Source organism: Tupaia chinensis, unplaced genomic scaffold (genome assembly GCF_000334495.1).
Source record: "Tupaia chinensis unplaced genomic scaffold, TupChi_1.0 Scaffold145685_1, whole genome shotgun sequence".
Taxonomy (NCBI): Eukaryota; Metazoa; Chordata; class Mammalia; order Scandentia; family Tupaiidae; genus Tupaia; species Tupaia belangeri.
The window spans coordinates 5,834,420-5,852,630 of record NW_006205542.1 but is presented as its reverse complement, the minus strand read 5'-3'; the positions used below and the strand labels follow the sequence as shown (position 1 = coordinate 5,852,630).

The 18,211-nt window shown below is 38.9% G+C and overlaps 2 pseudogenes; both read right to left on the bottom strand.

Moving 5' to 3' along the window:
* LOC102501267 (zinc finger protein 200 pseudogene) lies at nt 1-1,478 on the bottom strand (annotated as a pseudogene).
* A 704-nt stretch (nt 1,479-2,182) lies between these two features.
* LOC102477302 (epithelial cell adhesion molecule pseudogene) lies at nt 2,183-3,437 on the bottom strand (annotated as a pseudogene).
* Nucleotides 3,438-18,211: the final 14,774 nt, after the last annotated feature.

The window sequence follows — 18,211 nt, the reverse complement described above, 5'->3', positions numbered from 1 at the left end:
CGCGAACCTCAGTCAACTACGTGGGAGTCCAGTGACATAGCCATTGCGCTAACTGCTGGCCCTGCCATGCAGAATTCTTCACAACACTTTTCAGGCTGAGGTAGGCACCTCAGATCTTTTCCGATCTCACTTCAGCTTTCAGGCTTTGTATGGTGAGTGGGGTTTTCTCATGACAGACAGTCAAGCCTTCACCCACATGCTTTGCAACTAACTGCCTCTCAGTGTCATGGCTCATCAGGAGAAGCACCAAGTCTGTGTTCTTTGAGGTCTTCCCACATTCTAAACACCTAGATATCTTCTCTTTGACATGGATTTCTTCATGGTGACTCTGAAATGGATTTTGACTAAAGTGTTTTCCACAATGAGAATAGGAATAGGACTTTTCTCCTGCATGGATTTGCTCATGTTTTTGAGGTTTGTCTTATGACTAAAGCTTTTCCCACTGCGGCTAGTCACAGGCTTTTCTCTAATGTGAGTCCTGTCACCATAGGAAATAAGGTAAGAGCTTTCAGTAATCTGTTTCCCACACGATGGACAAGGGTATCATCTTGTTCTTCAACTTCGAGTAAGCCCAATGAACCGATATGCACACAATTTGAGAGTTCCTTTAGTGGAGTATTATTCTCAATGGTAATTTTAAAATCTCTCATTTTCCTTTGTTGTGGAATGGTTCTATTTAGTCTTTCTTCATCGAAATCTGGAAGTTGCTTGGAGACAATCCATTTTACCCAAATCTGAAGACCTTTCTCCACCATCTTCATCCTCTACAGGTTCCTTTTCAAGATCTTCACCCTCGGGATTATTGTTATAGACTAGTAACATCTCAGCATCGTTGTCGTCTTTCTCTGAGGTGGGCTGCTGAACAGGATCCAGGCTCACGCATTCTTACTGGGAATGAAATACAAGCAGATCCTTGGGGTTAACTTTCAAACAGGGAGGCACTGTTCGGTTTCTGCTGCACTTCTCTGGGCAGAATCTTCACTAAGGGAGGAGACTGCATTTTGTTCTGAAGGCTTGAGTTCACATCCTTCATAACAACCGCGGTCTCCTTGACTCTCTGACTAGGCTGGACCAAGCTTGACGTGGGCAAGGTGAGGAAGTGCTCCAGTGGAAGCTAGCAGACGGTCTTGTGAGCACTAGTGGCACCTCGAGGGAGGTCTTGGCCCAGCGTGGAGCCTGAAGAAACTCTCAGTATGAAAGGCTTTGGCTTTGCAGGTGCAGGAACCACTTCTGCAATGATCATGCCTTGCAAACACACACAAGGCTTCAAGAGCCACCTCTTAAAGAAAACCATCATACAGGCAAATTCTTGGGGGCCTCAGCCACCCCTGGGTGCTTGCTGGGGATGGCTCAGAGGCCTTGGCTCCAAAGATACTGGGAAACTAGGCTCAAGAGGCCAAGCCTTCCTCTTGCAGACTTTCAGGTGGCCTATAAAGACCAGCTGGGGGGGCCAGCAGTTGGTATAATGGCTATGTTGCTGAACTCCCATGTAGTCGACTGTGGTTCAAGTCCCGGACCCGATGGCTTAAACCCACACTAGACGCGTGTGCGTGCGTGCCCAAGATCCTGAGAGGAGAATGAAGGAGAAGGGATCGTGGCATGATTTCTTGCTTTCTGTCTCTCTGTCTCTCTCTGTCTTTCTGGCGAGCACACACGATCTATAGCAAAAACCTCTCAAAAAAAAAAAAAAAAAAAGAATTTCCATATTATAGGTTATACATTTTATATCAAGTATAAAAGTACTTATAAGTACTTACACAAACTCTAATTCATAATTTTATTCAGGGTACTTTCAAACCTATGTACATACTATGGAATTATATTCAATATGACTCAAAGTTAAGAATTATAGTTTAAAATGTTTTATTTCTTGGTTCATAAAAAAATTTATATGTACAAGACTTAAACAGGCAGCTTTCAATCACAAAATGAAATAGTTACTCAAACTCCACTGCGAACATATTTTTAATGCACCCTTCAATGTTTTGTATAATTTTAACTATGCAGTCCAAGTTCTGAGTTGTATAGTTAATAAGACACTTGTGGTGAAGATTGGTAAAGCCAACTTTCAGCTGCTTATATTTCTCAGTACAGGTTCACTATTAAAAATGTATGTTGTTAACTAATGAAATAATCCTGAAAGATCTTCTCTTTGCCCATGTTCATATATTTGTAATCTAATTTAATTTACTAATTTTCCTTCTTGTAGGTAATTTTCAATCTGCAGTAGTTCTGCATTACGTTCTCTATGCATCTCACTCATCTCCTTTATCTCAGCCTTCTCATACTTCGCCATTTTCTTCTTTCTGGAAATAACCACTGCAACAACTCCAGTGATAATTGCTATTATCACAACCACAATGACAGCAATGATGCCAGCTTTTAGACCCTGCATTGAAAATTCAGGTGCTTTCTCATCAACATAGTAAAGTAAAGTTTGACCAGGATCCAGATCCAGTTGTTCTCCATTTACTCTCAGGTCCATTCTCTTGGAACAAGGAAAGGATTCACCTTTAACATCTTTTTCAAAATAATAAGCCACATCAGCTATGTCCACATCATTCTGAGTTTTCTGAGAAGAATTCTGTACTAGATCAATAGTGATAACATTATTCTCATACAGAATATTTGTGATAAATTTTCGATCCAGTTGATAGCGAGATGTGATCGTTTCCTGAAGTGCATTCTGCAAGCTTTGAACATCATAAGGTTTTTCTCTTGCTTTGTGTTTCAATTCACTGGTCCAGTAGGTCCTCACTCGCTCAGAACAGGTGATTTCAGTGTCCTTGTCAGTTCGTCTGACACCAGCACTGTTCACACACCAACACGTGGAGGTGCCATTGCACTGCTTGGCTTTAAAGAGCCCTTTCTCATCACAGTCTGGATCATAAAGTCCATCATTGTTCTGGAGTGCCCCTTCAGGTTTTGCCCTTCTCCCACCCTTCGAACCAGTCATTTCTGCCTTCATCACTAAACACTTCATAGCCAGTTTAGAGCAAATGACAGTATTTTGGGTGCCAAATGAAGTACACTGGCATTTACCATCCTCATTTTTATAACAATCTGTGACCAGCTTGTAGTTTTCACAAATACATGCTTTCTGAGCCGCCGCCACCGCCTCGAGCAAGAGCCGAACGCTAGCACTTGGGGTGGGGGGGGGTGAACGTCATGCTGCGCGTGCTTGGAATAAGAGGGGCGCCGGCTGCACCCGGGTCTCGCAAAGGGGCACACAAATGGAACAGGGTGCGTTGAGCCCTAGGAGCAGCCGAGGGGCGCGCGATGGTGCAGTGCGCGGATCTGCGTTGGGAGGAGCGCAAGGAGGTCGTCCCAGGTCCGGCTAAAGGTTTGAGCTCCCCCAGAGGGACAACGCGTTCTGCCCGAGTGGCAGGGCGGGACTCAGACCTGCCCGACCTGGAGGCTCCGCCTCCGGGCCCCATTCCAGGGCTGTTCACCTCTGCACGCCGGTGCTAGGCGACAAGTCACCTCCATCCTTTTCTTATGTGCACTAATTGCTATGAATTTCCCTCTTATGACTACTTTTTCCATGTCCCATAGATTATGAACACTTTTTCCATCTGTTAATGTGATGTATTATATTTTTTATTTCATTTATGTTAAACCATTCTTGCATCCTTGGGATAAAGTCTACTTGGTTATGATGTATAATATTTTTAATATACTGTGGTGTTCTATTTGCTAGTATTTTGTTGAGGATTTTTTGCATCTGTTTTCATCACAGATATTCATCTGTAGTTTTCTCTTTTTTGTTACATCCTGTTTGCTTTGGATATCAAGGTAAAGGATACTTCCTAATATGACTCTTAGAGGATTCCTTCCATTTTAACTAGACCTACAGTGAGAACTGGTGTTAATTCTTCATTAAAAGCTTTTTAGAATTCAGAATTGTACCATTGATACCTGGGATTTTCTTCGTTGTGAGACTATTTATTACTGACTTGTTATTGGTCTATTCAGGCTATTTCTTTCTTGTTCAATCTAGATATATTGAAAGTGTTCAGAAATATGTCCATTTTTCCCGTGTTTTCCAGTTTGTTGACCTATAGCCACTCATAGAATGCCCTAATTATCTTTTGTATTCCTATGCTGTTTAATATCACATTTTTCATTTCTGATTTATTTATCTGAGTCCTCTCTCTAATTTTTCAGTTTAGCTAATGTTTTGTTGATTTTGTTTATTTTTCAGTTTAGCTAATGTTTTGTTGATTTCGTTTCTTTTTTCTAAAAAAAAAAAAAAAAAAAACCCAAAAAACAGCTTCCTGTGTTTTTTTTTTTTATTGTTCTTTCTTTCTCAATGTCATTTATTTCTGTTCCAATCTTTATTATTTCTTTTCTTTCAGTACCTTTGGGTTTTTTTCCCCCTTGCTTTCTCAGTTTCTTGCAATGCAACAAGAGGTTTTATTTACCAAATTTTTTTTTTTTATTGTGAGCACTAATCGTTTTGAACTTTCTTCTTAAGATTGCTTTTAGTTTGTCCTAGAGACTGTGGAAGGTTGTGTTTTTGTTATCATTTGTTTCAGAAAAATCTTCTATTTCATTTTTATTTCTTCAGTAATTTGGAAGTTATTAGGAGTAAAATGTTTCTTTTCCATGAATTTGTGTATTTTTGAAGACCTGTTATTGATTTCAAGTTTAATTCATTGTGATCAGAAAAGATGCTAGGTACCATTTCTATACATTTTCATTTGTAAAGACCCTTTTTGTACCTTACTATGTGGTCTGTATTTGAAAATATTCTGCATGAGGCTGAGAAAAATAAGCATTTTTAGTTCTTGGTTGAAATGCTCCATAAACGTCTGTCAGATTCATTTGGTCTATGATCTGATTTAGCTCCTGTGTCTCTGTATTTTTTATTTTCTAGATAGCCTGTCTAGTAGTGAGAGTGGGGTTTTATAATTTCCAATAATTAGTGTGTTTTAGCTATTTCTTACTCTAGATTTAGCAGTCTTTATTTCATGTATTTGGGTGTTCAAATTAAGACATTATGGCCTAGAAAACCTATCTTTCATCTTCTTACAGGCAAGGTAGGACCAAGTTTTCGATGACATGGAATAAGAGGCTCACTAGAGTAGACATCAAGAAATTTGTAACTGCAACGAGAATAGAATCTAAGCAGTAAAGGAACAGTTCATACCAAAGAGCTGACAGTTAAATTTTGAGAAATTACAGTTGAAATCTGCCATGATGGAAGTATTTACACCACGAAAATGGGCAAATGATACATATCTGGCCTTTTTTCTCTGTAATTGTTATTTCTGTGATTATTGAGAGACACAGCACACCATTGGAAATTGTGCAACTTATAATCAGTCTTCCAGGTGTGCATGTTCAAGGCTATGAGCCAGGACAGCAATTATCTCAAAGATGTGGTACTGGGCTGTAGCTGAGGTCTTTTTCATGCAGAACTTCCCTAGGCTACTAACTAGACTTTACCCATAATATTTTATCAAATATTATCTAGGTAAATTTATAGCTGACATTTTAAGGTTTATTGGACAACAAAGAATATAATGTACACATTTTGTAAAGGTGAAAATAAACATCTGTATAGTAATCCAAAAGTTTATTTCAAAATGTTCAAGATTTTCATTATAATCATGCATTTTCTCTATCTTACAAATAGTATTTTTTTTTATTAAAATGAAAAACAGTTGTAATATTTTACCTTCACCACACAAAGATTGACTAAACCTATCAAAATAGAGTCACTGGGGCCAGGTTGTGGCACAGTGGCAATACAACTGGATCCACATGGGAAAGGTGTCCCAGGACCTCTCTGAGCACACCAGGCACATGCACATGCACATGCCTGTAAGCCAGGTCATCTAATTCTAGGAGTGGATCATGGCATGAAGACCCTAATAGGTGTGTGTGTGTGCAAGTGTGTGTGTATATATCTTTCATAAAAGAAATAACAAATAAACTTTTTTAAAATAGTAATCATTATTTCTACTATTGAATACCTGCTATGTTCAAGATACATTGTTATTACGTCAGTTCACTACTCTATAAGTTAACGATTATTCTCATTTTACAGCAAAAAAAATGAAGCCTTGAGAATTTTTCTTAAGAATTTATTATTATTTTGGGGGACCAGCAGTTAGCATAATAGCTATGTTGCTGAATTCCCATGTAGTCGACTGTGGTTCAAGCCCCAGATCCGGTGGCTTAAACTCACACTGGGTGCATGTGCATGCGTGCCCAAGATCCCGAGAAGAGAATGGAGGAGAAGGGATTGCAGAGTGGCCATCCCCCCTGACGGATGATTTCTTGCTTTCTGTCTCTCTCTGTCTTTCTGGCGAGCACACGTGCCCTGTAGCAAAAACCTCTCCAAAAAAAAAAAAGAATTTATTTTTATTTTTTAATTTGAGCAGAGAGAGAGGGAAAATGAGAAAGCAAGCCACTGGGTCTAGAACTCAAACTGTGGTTGGCATGTGGGAGTCCAGCTCCTTAACCCTTAACCACCATGCCACCTGGCAGCCAAATCCAGAATTTGAACCACAGTTGGTCATGTAGGAGGCCAGAGCCCTCAACACCACAACATCTCCTGGCCCCTAAATTACTTTTTTTTTTTTTCAAGAGGTCTTCGCTATAGGGCATGTGCGCTTACCAGACAGACAGAGAGAGACATAGAGACAGAAAGCGAGAAATCACCCCCCAGGGGGGATGGTCACGCTGCAGTCCCTTCTCCTCCATTCAGCTCTTGGGATCTTGGGCATGCATGCACATGCGCCCGGCGTGAGTTTTAAGCCACCGGGTCCGAGACACGAACCGTGGTTGACTACGTGGGAGTCCAGTGACATAGCCATTATGCTAACTGCTGGTCCCTACTTACCTAAAATTTTAAAAGAAGAGTTCAAGCTGGGATTATAACTCTGGCTACAAAGCTCATTCTTTTCTTTCTTTCTTTTCTGTTTTTCTTTTAGGTTTTTGTTATTAGGGCACTCAGCAGAAAGAGACAGAAAGAGGGATAGTGAGAAATCACCCTCCAGGGGATAGCTATGCCACAATCTCGTCTTTCCCATTCTCCCCTTGAGACCTTGGGCATGCACGCACACATGCCTGGCGTAAGTTTCAAGCCACCAGGTCCAAGACTTGAACTGTGGCCGGCAAAGCTCATTCTTTTAATCACTCTGTTCTGTTCCCTTTTCTGCAAACATGGTTCTCATGCACTCTGGCACACAGCATTTTTCCTTTTCACCAGTTTAACATCTTCAGAGCTTAGTGCTAAACTTGCTGTAATCATTATTTACATGCCCATGACTGATGTAGAGCTAGAGGTCATTTACATTTACGGCCTTTTGCGAATGTGTATTAAACTGAGTGTTTTAATTCAACCATCATCTAAACTTCTGGTATCAAAATTACTGCAAGATCAAATATACCCTTTATTACATAGTTACACCACAGTCTGCTCTGCAATGAAATTTCCGTTGGTGACAATGAATCCATATACTAACTAAATTACTTTTAATTGTCTCCTTTGATCCAAAACAATATCAACAACCCCTTAACTCATGTTTTCCTATTGGTCTCTACATCTAAAAATTGGGCCCTATTATTTAATGTGAAATAATTAATTCAGTCCTACAGTGCACATTATATGTCAGTCTTGTACTCATATTTATCAATAAGAGGAAAATCTACACATTTAGAATGAAAATAATGTCCTTGGAAATAATGCCAAGACATAGCTGATAGAATTCCACAACAGCAATTGACAGGAAAATATCATTTATTTCCTGAAACGGACAAATCTCATAGTGCCTGTTATGTAGAAAAATGCCTTATAAATGTTAGCGAAGGAAAAACTTAAACCTTGGGGAAGTTGCTGAAAGCACAACCTTAAAAGAATCACATTGCCATTTGGAGAAGGGACACGGAGGTAGAGCATTGACGGGATGGGGAGGTGTAGTGATATCGGTTGAAGATATTTTGATCAACGGGACTAGGGAGAAAGTTCACATATTGAAATGCTCACATTGTAAGCTGAACAATGTGATTGAATGTATATACAAAAATAAATTAATTAATTTAAAAAAAAAAAGAATCACATTGCAAGAAGAGAGATACCAAGGCATTTCAGGAAAATGATTAAAGCGGAAGGCAGACTTACTATTGGCTGACAAACTATTCAGAGTTCTCTTGAAATTAAAGCGGAGGGCAGACTTACTATTGGCTGACAAACTATTCAGACTTTTCTTGAAATTGGAAAACTCTTACCCTGCCCATTTATTTTCAGGTAATTCTAAAAGGACAATTTTATTAGACAATGTTTTAAGAATGAATAAGAGAGTTTAGAGGGCTATCAGCAACAGCTCTTTAGTTCAGAATCATTTTTTAACCTTCCGGAATAACATAATTTAGACTTACTATTGGCTGACAAACTATTCAGACTTTTCTTGAAATTGGAAAACTCTTACCCTGCCCATTTATTTTCAGGTAATTCTAAAAGGACAATTTTATTAGACAATGTTTTAAGAATGAATAAGAGAGTTTAGAGGGCTATCAGCAACAGCTCTTTAGTTCAGAATCATTTTTTAACCTTCCGGAATAACATAATTTGACTCAACTTCACCTTCATTTTCAGTGAGAAATAATTAGTTATCTCATATATGCAAGAAAAAAATGTATTAAAAACTTACTTTGCTCAATTGGGATTACCTCCCTAGATATAATAGTGCATTACCATAAAATCAAGTACTCCAATCAGAAGCTCCTCAGATATTATGAGAAAATATATTTATTTTATTAATAAGGTGTATTTTAAACCACATGATGTCCACTTACATGTGCTCCGCATTTCTCCTGATCACAACATAAATGGTAGCGTTCATTAATTTTCCACAAGAAATTATATATATGCAGCTTGCTGAGGGATAGTATTTTTTGTTTTTTAGAACAACTTAAGAGTTCACACTAGGGAACCAGCTGTTAGCATAATGGCTATGTCGCTGGACTCCCATGTAGTCAACTGCGGTTCGCGTCCCAGACCCGGTGGCTTAAAACTCACACCGGACATGTGTGCGTGCATGCCCAAGATCCCGAGAGGAGAATGGAGGAGAAGGGATTGCGGTGTGACCATCCCTTCTGGGGGGTGATTTCTCGTTTTCTGTCTCTATGTCTCTCTCTGTCTGTCTGGCGAGCGCACGCACCCTATAGTGAAAACCTCTCCAAAAAAAAAAAAAAGAAAGAGTTCACACTAGATTATTTCTAAAGCCCCTTCTAGGGCTCAGTGTCAATGACCCTGTGCTTATATTCCAGGCATTACCATGTTTATACTAACTCAGCCCATGAAAAGCTCTGTATGCTTACGTGTATTATATGCTTACACTATTTTCCTTTCACTAGTTTCCTCATATGGTATCTTATGTGATAGCAATGTTCTAGTTTGCCCTTTTTCTAACAAGTTTAACAATGATTCTTATGTTCATGACACCTGTTCTTAAGTAATTGTTCTCATAAACAATGGCATGATCTTTCTGCTCAGCAAATGCATTGCTGCATCTGTGTAAGCACGACCGTTGCCATGACAACAGAGGTGGCCAACAAGGAGAAGCAGCAAAGCTCTGATATAACATCAAGTAGAAACAGCATGTGATTTCTTAAAGTTGGTGTTCAAATTAGATTGCGTGATTCATTTCAAGAAAGGAGAAAGAAATGTGTAACTTTCCAAGTCTTTTTCACTCTTATATGTTAATTGCTCTAGAAAAATACCTGTGGGAAAAATGAAATAACTCAAGACAAATTTAATTTTTGTATTCTTAATTGGCATAAGTATCATATCCTGACAGTGAATATTAAAAATAAAAAGTGATGTAGCACCGAATGTGTTTTATGAAAACAGATCAATCCAAATTACTTTCTGGTGACCAGGGCCTAGCTTCCTCCACTTTGTTCAAATTTATGTGGCAGCAGGAAGGAAGGATTTGATGCAGATGCTTTTTTCTGTTAGTGCCCATTATCCTCAAAATTAGAGCCCAGCATGACTGCTAGTGTGTGTGTAGGTAGAACTGGGAAGATCGATGTAGAGATCCCAGTAGGCACACAGACAAGGGTCCTGACCTGTGAAGCTGAAGTAGCATTTTCCACAGCTGCTTTCCCCACTCAGCCTCTGAGATCCCCAAGGATTCTAAAGCCTTTGATAGGAAAATAGATAAGAGCCATGGCCAGAGTCTCTATAAAAATGACAGTAAGTTCTCTGTGGGAACATGGGCTGACAAAAGCAAGTATAAAATAGAAATGAAAGAACCAGGGGGCATGTCATTGAACCCTGAAGGAGAGGCAGTGGTAATAGGCAAGTGGAAAAAGAAGTGCAGAAATCAAGGGAAGGAGCGGTCATTAATTGTGAGGAGGAGCAGAAGGGGCTGACAGCCTTGAAATGAATTGTGCAAAGACTAAACAGAATAGAGTGTATCAAACTGAGTCATGCAATTTGGGGAAAACACCATGGTAAAGGGAACAGCACAGATTACAGAGCTCAGGGCCTTTCCAGTAGATAAGTAATTTTAAACAGCCTAACAATCCCAAAGTCCTAACCAAAGACAGCCGAGCATTGGCTTCCCTGCCTAGAAACTAAACAAGTCAGTTGGTGTCTGGGCACTTCTGGTTACTTTTGCAAAGGTATAGGTCTACCATGGTTAATTAGTATCTCTCTGTGAGAACATCCTATAGTGTGTGTGTGTGTGTGTGTGTGTGTGTGTGTGTGTGTGTGTCTTTAATACTTTTAGAGAATTTTTAAGTTCACAGCAAAGTTGTGCTGAAAGTACGGAGATTTCCAATATACTGCCTACCCCTACATGTACATAGCCTCCCTCACCATAAACATCTCCTGCTAGACTTGTTCCAATAAATGAATTTAACCTGACATATTATTATCATCCAAACATAGTTTACCTTAGGATTTAACCTTGGTGTGGTACATTCTATGGATTTAGATATTTGTCCTCTATTATAGCATCATACAAAGCAGTTCACTACTTTAAAAATTATCTGTGCTCTACCTATTCAACCCTCTCTCCCCTCAATCCCTGGAAATCACTGACCTTTTTACTGTCCCCATGGTCTGACCATCTCCAGGATGTCATGTAGTTGGAGTCATACAGTAGGTGGCATCTTGCAATTGGCTTCTCTTACTTTGTAATAAGCATTTAACTTTTCTCTCTGCCTTTTTGTGGCTTGATAGATCAATTCCTTTTAGCACTAAGTACATTCCACTGTTTCAGTGTTATCCATCACCTACTGAAAGACATGGTACTCATTTCCAAGTTTCCGCAATTATGGATAAAGCTGCTATAAACATCTGCATACAGAATACAGAAGTGAGAGGAGGATTGTTACAGGGCTACTGAAACTAAAATCTGACACACAAGCGAGGCACTACACTTTGAGGTAAGTTGATCAATGTGTGAGGAACTAGAAGGTACAGTAGAACATCCAATGAGGTTTCTATGGTCTAAATGTTGGTCTCCCCTCAAAATGAAAATTGTTAGAAATTAATACCAAATGTGATAGTATCAAAAGATGATGCCTATGGGAAATGATTAAATTGTGAGGACTCTATACTCTTGAATGGTATTAGTGTCCTTAAAAAAAGAGACTTGAGGGAGGTAACTGGTTCCTTCTACCATGTGAAAAAGAAACAGCAAAAAGGCACCACCTTTGAAGCAAAAGCAATCCCTTACCAGACACCAAATCTGCTGCTACCTTGGTTATGGAAATTCTCAGCATCCAGAATGATGGTCAATAAACTGTTGTTTATAAATTACCACTCTAGGGACCAACAGTTGGTGTAACGACTATGTCACTGGACTCCCATGTAGTTGACCTTGGTTCAAGTCCCAGACCTGGTGGCTTAAACTCAGGCCAGGCACATGTGGGTATGTGCCCAAGATCCTGAGAGGAGGAGGAGGAGAAGGGATTGTAGTGTGGCCATACCCCCCGGGGGGAGGTTTCTCACTTTCTGTCTCTCTTTTTCCTTCTGTCTTTCTGGCGAGTGCACGTGCCCTATAACAAAAAACTCTCAAAAAAAAAAAAAAAATTACTATTCTAAGTTCTTTTGTTATAGCAGCCCAAAGGAACTCAGACCAAAGAAGTAAGTCAAAGAAACCTTCTCTGGGAAACAGACAATTAAACTGAGATTTAACCAAGCAGGAGTAGTGCAAAGGATGGATCAATTAAATTATGCAAAACCTCTGAGGATCCTTTGGAGAGCCTCAACTTTGGTAAGGCCAAAGTGGGGGTCAATAGAGTTTAGATTATGTGGCTCTTGTATCTTGTTAAAAGGATTTAGACCTTTGTCTTGGGGACAGTAGAAAACAAAACTAAAAAGTTTGGGGACCAGCAGTTAGCATAATGGCTATGTCACTGGACTCCCATGTAGTGGACCACGGTTCTAGTCCTGGACCCGGTGGCTTAAACTCACGCCAGGCACGTGTGTGTGCGTGCCCAAGATCCCAAGAGGAGAATGGAGGAGAAGGGATTGCAGCATGCCCATACCCCAGGGGGGTGATTTCTCGCTATCTATCTCTCTGTCTCTCTCTGTCTTTCTGGCAAGCGCATGTGCCCTATAGCAAAAACCTCTCCAAAAAAAGAAAAAAAAAAAACTAAAAAGTTTTTTTAATTAATTTTTTTTAATTTTTTTCATTTCGGTTTCTTCCATACATTCAATCACATTATTATTTGTCTTACAAAATGGATATTTCAACAGGTGAACATTTGAACATTTCTCCCTAGTACTGTTGATAAAACTACAAAATATCTTCAACAGATAATACCACACCTCTTTGTGCCATTAATGCTTTTAAACAGAAGAGACAAAGGGGCAGAGGTCATAAATTAACATTGAGACAGCTGTTTTGGGTGAACCCTGAAAAATATCACTCATGGGTAGTTTGGGCAACTCTCCAACAGCTATGAACATAAATGGAAGAGAAGGTTGCCCTTTTTCTGCTTTGAGTTTACACATAGTCCATGCAGCTTTGACGCCTGCAGAACTTGGCATTTCACTATAGCAGAAGAATGTGGAGCACAGTGGGAGGAACTAATGCTGATGAGCACAAGAATTGGGCAGACCTACTGGAGATGTTTGGCTGAGCTGCCAATCCTATGCCACACTTCAGCATAACGCAGTTTTTGTAAGCATTCCCTAGCACTACCCTCACTGCCTCAACTCCACCTCAGCTCAATAGGCATTAGATTTTCTTAAAGAGAGCATGACCTAGATCCTTCATATGTGCATTCCCAATAAGGTTCATGCTACTATAAGAATCTAATTCTGCCACTGATCTGAGGAGGTGGAACTCAAGTGGTAATGTGAGTGATGGGCTATACATACAAATGAAGCTTTGCTCACTTTACTCACCCTCATCTCATGCTTCCTGACCCAGTTCCTAAACAGATCACAGACCAGTATTAGTGGTCCAGGGTTTGGGAACCCCTGTTCTAAAACACTACCACAGGACACTGGATGGTGGCACTAAGGTGAAAGGTGGTGCTCTGGAAGAATGAACAACATGGGAAGGTTCCAGGTTCACTTCCAAAGACCCCCCTAAGAATAAATGGGGCACACACTTGCCCACAGTCTGTAGCTCACTGAAAGAGCAGGTGCATCAGGGTGTCAGGACCCATTTGGGTGCTGTCTCTCTCATTCATGGAAGAAATAAACTCTAAAACATCACTAATTTTACTTTAAGAAGATTATTGAGATATAATCCATGTACAATCAACTGAACATATTTAAAGTGCACAATTTGACAAGCTTTGACATATGTATAGATCTCTGAAGCCATTACCACAATCAAGATAATGACTACATTCTTTATCTCGAAAACTTTCCTCATCCCTTTTTTAATTCTGCCCTCCTGTCTCTTTCCTGCCCTATCCCCAGTCCAGTCAACTACTAATCAGCTGTCTGTCATTATAGGTTAGGTTGTGTTTTCTAAAATTACGTATAAATAGAAGCATATAGTATGTGTTCTTTTTTGGCTAGCTCTTTCACTCAGCATGATTATTTTCAGATTCTTTTATGATACAGTATGTCTCACAATCTGTTCTTTTTATTGCTGAGTGGAGTTAAGAATTATATCATTATACATATATATATATGTATGTGTATATATATATATATATATATATATATATACACACACACACACACACACACACACACATAATCACAGTGTGTTTATACATTCTCTTTTTGACAAAGATTTGAGTTGTTCCCAGTTTGGAATTATTCCAAATAAGGTTGCTACATACATGCATGTGCAAGTCTTTGTATGGCTGAGAATTCTAATTTCTCTTTAAAATACCTGGAAGCGGATTAGATAGCTCAAACAATGTGTATATATTTAACTATTTAAGAAGCTGCTAAACTGTTTTTCAAAGTAGTTGTACTATTTTACCCTTCTACCAGCAGTTAATAATAGTTCCAGCTTCTCATATTCTTGCCAATACTTGTTACAGTTCATCTTTTCATTGTATCCAGCCTAAAAGGTGTGTAAGCAGTATATCATTATAAATTTAATTTGCATTTCTTTAACAATTAATGATGCTGGGCATTTTTGTGTGTGTTTATTTGCCACTTGCGATTCTCCTTTGATGAAGTATCTTTTCAAATATATTTCCTATTTTTTAATTAAGTTGTTTTTTTGTTTTCTTATTATTGAATTCAAGAATTTTTAATTAATTCTGGAGGCAAGACCTTTATCAGATACAAGATTTGCAAATATTTTATTCAAGCATGTGGCTCGTCATTATATTCTATTAACAATGTATTTTGAAGAGCAGAAACTTTTTTAAAGTTTGATAAAGTCAAATTTATTAACTGGTAATTTTGTAAATCATGCTTTTAGTGTTGTATCTTTTTTAGTGTGTGTGGCTTATAAGGCTTTGAATGTTGTTTATTTCTTCATTTGGTGGCATGTCAAGACTAGTGTTGTATCTTTAAAAAAAAAATCTTTACCTAACTCAAGGTTACAAAAGTTTTCACCTATGTTTTATTCTACAAGTTTTATACTTTAAAATTTTATGTTTAATTTTATTATTCTTTTTCAGTTAATTTTTGTACATTGCTTAAGGTATGAATCAACTCTTCTCCTATTTTTTAAATTTTTTGCCCAATGGCCCCTATTATTTCAATATTATTTCCTTAAAATACAAACTACTAGGACCAGTAGATGGCATAATGGTTATGTCACTGGAATCCCTTGTAGTGAACCATGGTTTGAGTCCCAGACCTGGTGGCGTAAAATTAATGCCAGTCACATGTGCTTGTGTGCCCAAAATTCCAAGAGGAAAATAGAATAGAAGGGATTGCAGCATGGTCATTTCCCCTGGGAGGTGATTTCTCACTTTCTGTCCCTATATCTCTCTCTCCCATAAGCTCACATGCCCTATAGCAAAAATCTCTCCCCCAAAAAATATATTAATACTGTTCTTTCTTAATTACTTTTGTACCTTAGTAAAAAATCTACTGTTAGTATACATGTTGTGTCTATTTCTGGACGATTTTGTTACACTGAGCTATTGGTGACTGATTTCTTTCTCTCTTCCCCCTACCCAGAATTCACATGCACATGCATGAGAGAGAAAAAAACAAACAAGCAAACAAACAAACAAACACATAGGGGACTGATCCCACTGCAATCTTTTTTCTCTGATTTGTCATCCCATCAGGACCTTGCGTATGTACACGTAAGTTTGGAAGTTTGGCACGTTTTTCAAGTCATCACACTGGGACTCAAACCCTAGTTAGCCTTGTAGGATCCACCTTTCTCTGCAGTGTTTAACTGCTCACTATGCAGCCAGCCTTCCATGTGGTCATCATCACTGTAGCTTTACGATGTCTTGAAAACAAGTGCTAATAGTTCTCCAACTTTGCTCTCCTTAACATATACATTTTTTCCTTTTTTTTTTTTTTGAGAGGTTTTTGCTATAGGGCACGTGCACTTGCCAGACAGAGAGAGACATAGAGACAGAAAGCGAGAAATCACCCCCTAGGGGGGATGGTCATGCCACAACCCCTTCTCCTCCATTCTCCTCTCAGGATCTTGGGCACGCACACACACGCACCCGGCGTGAGTTTAAGCCACCAGGTCCGGGACTCAAACCGTGGTCGACAACGTGGGAGTCCAGCAACATAGCCATTATGCTAACTGCTGGTCCCAACATGTCCATTTTTAATATAATTATCATTAAACTATCCAATATATTTTTCCAATATTGAGAATACTCATATGGCCAGTTTACACTTACCCGTATTTAGGGAAAATAGTATGATCAAAGCTACTAATGCTCTTTTGAACGACAATCTTGTTTTTAGAAAATGTGAGAAGTACTGTCTTTAATAAACAGACCTAGAAAGCTCTAGGAGCACTAACAATAAGATAAAACAAAGAAACATCATCTATATTATTTACTTTTTCAAAATAACTTCTTTTTGGGAACAGTTCATGTTACATTTACACACCACAGAAATAAAATCAGACCTTCAGCAAGATGTCAGTACAGGTAGCACAACGTTTTTAGTTCATGTTCCCTTCGAAGGGGAATCTTGGAGATGGAACTCTTGCCTTCTTTATTTCTCTGTGTCTTCTTCAGACACAGCTAAATATCAATTCAAAGAAAAGTTACTAATTAGCAATTTAGAATGATCTGAAAGCAGTAGTTTTCACTTGTTGACCTTGTTGTCTCAGATGTTTTTCATTCAAGTCCATCAATTAAAACGATCAGGGCCCACCGTGTATGACAGTCAAATTGTAAACAGCAAGGACCCAGTAGGAGATGAGATAGACATGGTCCCTAAAGTCGAACTCTAAAAGTGAGGAGCATATCATAAACTATTAAACAAATTAATAAACATGATCAACTCTTATAGTGATAAGAGCTATGAAAGAAGTAAAGTAATATGATGGCAGGGGGAGGGAGGACCTTTAAATAATATCATCAGGAAATGATTCCTTTCTAAGAAGGTGATCATTGAACTGAGACCAAATGATTTTATAAAGAGTGAAATGGCAGGCCCTTTATTGTTCTCGTGGAGGCATTTTTAAATGCAGAGGTTCTGAGGCAGGAGCAAGCTTGTTTTGCGTGAATAACCAAAAGATGCCTGTGTGGTTGGCGAGCGAGGAGAAAGCCATATAAGATGAATTGGAGAAGCACAAAACACAGGCTGTGGAGGCCATAGTAAGAGCATGAATTCCAGGTTTTGTTTCTAATTGAGAGAGAGAGAGAGATAGAGAGCACTGGTAATTACGGACAAAGTAAGCCATTCTACAAAGTTTGTGTTATTTTATGGGGAAAGTGGCCTTACTAGTTATTTGTGTATCTGAGTTGATTTAGGGCCTTTAAAATGTCTCCATGATTAATTATCTGAGCTAATCTGAAAAAATTAATATAGAAGCTTTGTTTCCAGACTCATTCTTCAGCACCCAGTGTCTATCTATGAACATTATTACTCAAGTAAAGACCTGAGAAAACAGGGGCCAGATGGTGGTGACTGCATCCACATGGGGATTACTTCCTGGTCATTCCTGAACATGCTAGGTATGTACCTGCCAATGGTCCAAGCCAGTAAGGCTTGGAGTGGATTGTAGGGTGAAGAGCTTCTAGGGTCTCTCTCTCTCTTTCTCTCTCTCTCTCTCTCTCTCTCTCTTCTCTTCTCTTCTCTTCTCTTCTCTTCTCTTCTTTCTCCCTCCCTGAAGAAATGAATAAATAACCTTTTAAAAAATGAAGAAATAGAAGACTTATAAAAGAGATGTGCTGAATGTGGCCAGTCCCATAGAAGTAAAATGCTACATGGAGGGAACTGGATCCCACATAGCAAACTACAGTTCAAATCTTGGCCACAGCAACTTAAGAAAACATGCCAAGAATATAGGAAAAAGGATTGCAGCATGACTACACCTCACTGAGAGGCACTTTCTGTCTCTGTCACACGTGCAAATGCAAAACATTCTCTGGATAAAAAATGTATTTGTGTATGTGTTTTTACTTATTTATCATTATTATTATTTAAGTTTGCTGTAGGGCACATGTGCTCACTAGAGAGAGAGAAAAAGAGAGAAAGTGAGAAAGTAAGCCACTAGGTCCTAGACTCAAACTGTGGTTGGCCATGTGGAAGTTCAACACATTAACCACCACACCACCTGCTGGCCCTGGAAAATTTTTAATTTTAAATAAGGCCAGCTGG